Raw genomic sequence first — 7227 nt, 5'->3', positions numbered from 1 at the left:
TATACAGACATAACGGAAGTAATTTGACACCTTATGTTCATTAAAAGTTATTTAAATCCGTAATTAGATATTCAAATTATTGATTATGATAATGTGAATATCTAGCATTTAGTAGACATGCCCTTTACGTTTTTCAATGCAAGGGTCCTATTAAGCATACTACTGATCAGATGACGAATGTTCTCTTGAAGAATTTCTTGCCAATTTTCATGCAGTAATCTCAAAAGATCTGGTTTTCAGGGTGCTTTCTGGTTCTTTTTACGAGGTTTCCTGTCTCTTGTGTCCCATACGTCTTCTATAAGGTCCATATCTGGTGACTGACTTCAGCATGGAAGCGTTTTGATGCTATTCTCTTCCAACCAATCTTGAATCATTTCAGCCGTGTGACAAAGTGTCCCATCTCCCATAATTAAAACTTCTTCTTCAATTATTTCATCATTGGAAAAGATAGGAATGAGTCCAAATTGCTCCAAATTGTTCTCCAGACCATCACAGAATAGCCACCATGTTTCATTGGTAGCTGCAATAATTTCACGCAAAATTCGTAATCACAGAGTCTAGAGACCCACACGCGACCACTCTCTTGAAAATACAGCAAATCTGGAGTCATCAGAGAATATGACAGTTTTCCAAAATACTAGTGGCCTTTCCACCATCTCACTGGCCCAATGTCTTTTCCGCTTGATATTGACTGGTCGAAGATGCGTCTTCCTTCTTGCTGCTCTGCCATAGTAATCAAGTTAGTGAATATACCTGATAGCTGTTCTGGGACAGACATCACCTTGTTCTACTATGTCACAGACCTTACAACGAGGATTATCCTCTACACTTCACTTAACAAAGTGAAGGGTCCTGTCAAAGCAGCCTGGTCGACTTTGGCGAGCTGAATGTGGATTCCTCCGCCTCAATGGTCAATTACATCACCATTCTATTAACTGTAGAAAGCGGGATCCCAGGGTTTTCTGCGATTTTTACGCTAAGTTCACTTTCAGATTGACCCACAATACGGTCTCTTTGAAATTCAAATGCCTCTCCCAAGGTTTAATCGTATATTATATTATATTATATTATATATACATATATAGATATATATAGATAAATGTATTATATATGTGAATGTGTGACAGTCTACATATACGAGTGAGTGATGGTAAATATTCAAAGTTTTTAAATGCTAGGAAAGGAACGTTTCCTGATCATTTACGTTTGTGATTCGTAAGTATCTCGTGTGTTTCATCTTGTGAGGTGCTTTTCTCACTCACCAACAACTTTATCATGATTAGGTATTAATTCCTCTACAGTCAAGAAGCCAGTTTAAATAGATGTTATCTATATTCTGAAGAGAGAATTTAACTATCTCACTACTATAAATAATCTCAAAACAACCTTTACTCTTATTAACCATATACTTGTATTTTGTAGATTTAATCGGGCGGTTGAACTATTCTTGCATTGCGCAGTCATTCGTAATGAAAAATGTGTAAGGATGGATTGAAAAAATGTAGGTATCTCTACTTATTTCACACATACGCACGCGCGCGCACACACAGTAATCCAAATGTACAGGTACCTGTACTTCATTTTATTATTTAATTTAGTGGTGAACACCTCTGGTACAGATAAATCATTAGTCCGGAAAAGCTTCGAAACTATCAATTTCGCAAAAGTCGATGTCGTACCCGCAAAGTATTGATGTACACTGAAATACCATAATCTTCTAGTCTTAATTTTTGTGAACAAAACAATACAAGTAAAGGAATTCACGTATATAGAGACATGGGATGATTTGGTTGGGGGTGTTTTACTAACCAAATGAAGGAGATTTACCGTTAGAAGTGCAAAAGTACACATCCAATGATAGTTTAATTCTATCACTTGACAAAATCATTTCATAATCTAAACACATTTATCAGTCTTAGTTTTGAGACATTTGTCTGCTTCAGAATGTAAATCATGGTAAGACTACGCACTATGACACACTCAGAGTAATCGATTATATGGCAGTGATCTAAATTTTCATCTGCAGTATCTCAATTCTAGCTAAAATGAAGTTTTAGAAAGGTTGATTTCATATAGCTTGTGAATGAGCTGGAGAAAGAAAGAGACATAGAAAAACAATACAAATAAAAATCTGACTTGTGAAAACAAAATTTACAAAAAAAAAAAACAGATTTATGGTAGTTACACACAACTGAAAGACAGAAAGAAAAAGATGACATTACAAATGCACAAAGGCGCTACATACATTCATGCAAACATAGTAATTGCGCCATCATCTCAGATGTGTATGCATGTGTGCATAGCAATATACCCTGGAATGTGTGCATAATGCCCGCGTGAGTATGTATGAGTGTATGTCAATATTTATGTTCGTATTTATGAGCGTGCAAGCAACCACACCCAATGGAGCGCACCACAAAATCTATGACTCCTCACCAAGATGTATCGTACCACTGGCCAGTAATAGGTACTGAATTTATTAATATCTACTTAATTCTGTGTGCAAATGTATGTGCCGCAGACTACGCACGTGTGTGCTTGTACGAGCCTAAACCAGTTGTACAGTATCCCACTCACGATTGGAGTGATCAACAAAGATTCTCGTATCTTCCATCTTCCGTATATCTCATTAATTTATATAGGCATCGGGCAGACAGTAAGTGCTATAGATAGAACATGGTTAAGCTCCAGGCTCGATAATGATACGAGTGAGGAATCCAACATGGGTCATGTATCAGCATGCATATATATATAAATTGACAGAATGTGATAAAAAAAACCAAGGCTGTAATTAAAATTCATAACATTTATCAAGAAAAGGTCTTACAGCTGTTTCCGAGGTATTATATATATCCCTTCATCAGAAACGGTACGATGAAATGTTTAAGTATTAATTATTGTAGATAAGATATGAAATATAGAGTGAAGTAAGAGAATGAAAATAGAAGTGAGATACATAAGGATATTGCATCTGCAGTTTCATTATTCAAGTAGAATGGTGTATATAAATATAGTGAAGAAATTTTTTTGGTGAAGAAATTTTCTCGTAGCTCGTTTGTGAGTTCCGAGGGTGGCTATACTTGGCCAATCCAGGCATAGAGCCAGTGTTGGTCGATCAAGGGATTTTTTTTTTTTTTTTTTTTTTTTTGGTCGACCAATACTGTTTAGAAAGCTCTATGCTTGGAATGACCAAATATAACCACCGTCGAACTCACACACCAGTTACAAGAAAAATTCTTCATTTATATACACCATTCTACTTGAATAATGAACCTGCAAATACAATATCCTTATGTATCTCACTTCTATATTCATTTTCTTATTTCTCTCTGTATTTCACATCTTCTCTACAATAATTAATACTCAAACATTTTATCGCACCGTCTCTGATGGAGAGATATGGCCGTACAAGAGCAGGTTGTATTTGCGTATGTAATTGTATCATTTATTTCGTGTGGCAACCAATATTAAAGAATGATCTGAACATTTAATAATTAAACAGATAAATCCGCTTTTATAACACGAAAATATCCGTTTATAAATTTTTAATAGATCGCAGTTGGAAAGAATGAATCATATTTCATAAGCATAGCGTGATGCGCATCATACATAACTTTGATAACTTTGAAAGGTTTCGGCCAGTATGGGCCCAGGCCATTTCTAACTTACTAGCACCACCTGATGACGTCTTTTAGTCATATATGGGGCACCATGGCTCATTCTAGCCAAGAGTTATTATTCTTGGAGACATATTCGGATGTAGGAGGTTGGTCCGGGATTTTTTGAAGAAATTTGTCTAGTGAACTTTTGAATTTTATGGGATCCGTTTCTGTTTTGACGTATTTTGGTATGGTATTAAAGAGAGCCTGGACCGGTTGAGGTAAACTAATTGTGACATAATGTTGTTATGTGTCCTGTATTCGACTTTTGTAGTCTATCTTTCTTGTTATTGACCTCTGAAGTGCTTCCACTTTCATAATGAATTGTTTCCTATGGGGAGACCACAGTGGGCAACAGTATTCAAGGTGAGGTCGGGCAAAAGTAGAGTAGAGAAGGAGGACATGTGGACATCATTTTGAGAGGCAAGTCAATCTTGCTGTTTACGTGGGAACTCCAGCTTAGGTGGCTATCAACAATTACTCGAAGGTCTCTGGTGTTGTTGGATGAGACTAGGGAGTCGTCCGAGGGAAGAGCATATGGTAATTTCAGAGTATCCTCGTTTCCGAGGTGGATCAAATCAAACTTATCTTCATTTAGAAGCATGTTGTGTTTTCCCGCCCATTGGACAGCAGCAAACAGATCTAACTGAAGGCATGTTTGGTCTCCCAAACCATTTATGACTTTCTGGAGTTTGGAATCATTAGAAAAGATATTCAATGTAGAATGTTTGATAGTGTCTACTTTGTCCATTATTTACTTTATTTACATTTGGCGGATATTTGATCTCATCTTGTGTGTCTTGGGGAAATTTCGAACCTGAGTTCTCATTCCTAAGGAATTTTTCGATGTTGTTATTATTATTATTATTATTATTATTATTATTATTATTATTATTATTATTATTATTATTATCATTATTATTATTATTATTATTATTATTATTATTATTATTATTATTATTATTATTATTATTATTATTATTATTATTATTATTATTATTATTATTTATTATTCATGTCACTGCTTAGAATCGAACTCAGAATCTTGGGGTTAGTAGCCCGCGTTCTTAACCGCTACGCAAAATAAAGATTGTCAAAATATAATAATGGCGCAAAATGAGCAGCTGTATAAGTTTACCATACATCTTACTAGAAATTTCATACTTGACGACATAGTAGTTTCGATTTAGACGTGATTGTGTCTCAATTGTTTATTTGTGTATTGTTGTTACTCTTCGTTTAGCCACGGTATTCATGATGGTTTATCTTCGAACGAGCAGATGTAGGACCCCATGTGCTGCACTTGTAAATGTCCTGTCAAAAGCGACAGTGTTATTCAAGTCGATAAGGTGGGATTATATGGGGATTTTGGCTGGTGTTTCTAGGACGCTTCAATCATTGCAGTCAATATGAGAAGTAACGCATTAAAAAGATAGTCGAGAACTAGCAATCCGACCATTCATCTAAATAAGAGGAATTCACTATCAAACGCAAGTGAAACGAAACTTTAGCACGAGGTTTAATCTGTAAATATATATGCATAATTTCATGAAAATCTCTGAATGGATGAAATTGGAACTTAATAATTTTGTAAGATCTTTCATAAATCATAAATTATCAAATATTAAATCTATCGAAAACAATGATAAATTATGCGTGTATCATTGTTGAATCTATCGGTATTAATTCCACGAACAAATCATTACAGACTGCAACTAACGATTGCATTGAGATCAGCGACAATGTGGTTATTCTTCAAGTCACTTTAATGAAATCGGATTACATCGAACTATGAAATATTAAGCTTAAATTTTGCTGGTCGCTTATAGCTGTGTTTATGAATAAGCACAAAACTGGTTTGCATGTCATCGATGCATACGTATGCATGATGGTGTTTATAAACGCTTCTACATAAATATGCGCATAGTGAACAGCTATGTAGTTCAGTCATCAAAATCGTAGGTGTTCGAATATGTATGTAAGCATTTTATGCCGCTACTGAGATCCAATGTTACCTACACTTATTCGTCAGCCTGTGATTGAATTTCAGTTCAATTTCAACTTAATTATCACAACACCTATTTCTTTTTGTTGTTTCTTTTTCCTTTTCTTTTCTTTTCTTGATTTCTTTTTTATTTTCTTCTCTTTTTCTTTTTTTTTTTTTTGTTAAAACAAGACGGCAACATTAAACGAGATAATAGTTCATATTGTTAAAATAAACAGGACACCGGACGAAGTTGCAAATGGTATTAAACTGTGAGGTCATTCTATAAGAGGTAAAAAATAAACCGGAGACGATTGTACAAAGTGTAACTCTCAGAGAAAATGAATTAGTATAGATGGATGTTCGATCTATAACATAGAAACAAGACGGAGATCTAGCTGAACAGCAACAAGTCAGACATCACAATGAATGAAGCTATCCAATCAGTAGAGCTAGAATTATAGGAAGAGATAAAAAAAAAAGTATTGTGGCGAAGTTGGAACTGAATAGAAGATAAGGGAATGAAGAAACGTAAGTGAGAAGGAAAGATGAAAGAGATAACGAAATACAGAGTGTGGAGGAAAGGCACGCTGACTTTATATCTTGTTCTGTATTTTACTTATTGTCCGGGTTTAATTTCCATTGGTTTATGACGTCGAGCAAAACATTTTTTAATATGTATTTCAGTTACTCTTTTCATTTTCTTTCTCTCTTCTCTTTTACATAGACACGCACAAACGTTTCTCTTTTACACAGACACGCACAAAACGCTGATGGATACTTTGCGTTAATTTGAACCACTAGTGATGCCGCTGCTTTTGATCATTTGGTGTGGAATCTGACTTCAATTAGTTGGAGACATTTGGGAGGTAACATAACACTTAAATAAATTTTGTCACTAACCACTGACCTTTATATCTACAGTCCATTAGGATGTTTACTTACTTGATAACTTGGATTCACTATTGTTACTTCGTAAATAAGCATTTATTTATAGCCTCTTAATTGGAAGAGATGTTACACGGTTCTCAGAATGGGAATTATTATGCTCATTCATTTTTTAAAGGAAACACAAACGGCTATTGAAATTAAATTGGGCAAGTAGAAATCAAAAAGAGTTTGTTGTGCCGATCTAATTAGGATCATTATTTTTGTGCAGGCCAATATGTTGTCAATTAATTTATCACCACTGACCAAAAGACATGTACAACTCCCCTAAGTCTTAATTCTAGACGGTTGGGGATAATCCTCCCTCTTTTGTTTTGAAGTATTGGTAACTGGGTCACTGCATTCAATTATTCCTTCCCCTACTGGCATGATATAAACTATTTGGTAAAATTATTCTGCCAACTGGCAAGATATAAACTATTTGGCAAACTCATTCTGCCACCAACAGAATCAATGTAAATGTTTTAGCCCTGATGAAATATTTGCATTAATTAATTAAAGTAATCGTTTCAAACGGTCGTAATGAATTGACACTTGTACCCCTTTTTCACTCATTTACACTATGTATGTGTGTGTGTGTGTGTGTAACAATGTATATATATATATATATATATATATATATATATATATATATAT

This window comes from Octopus bimaculoides, chromosome 1, assembly GCF_001194135.2.
Source record: "Octopus bimaculoides isolate UCB-OBI-ISO-001 chromosome 1, ASM119413v2, whole genome shotgun sequence".
Taxonomy (NCBI): domain Eukaryota; kingdom Metazoa; phylum Mollusca; class Cephalopoda; order Octopoda; family Octopodidae; genus Octopus; species Octopus bimaculoides.
Note: the sequence above shows the minus strand (reverse complement) of the source record.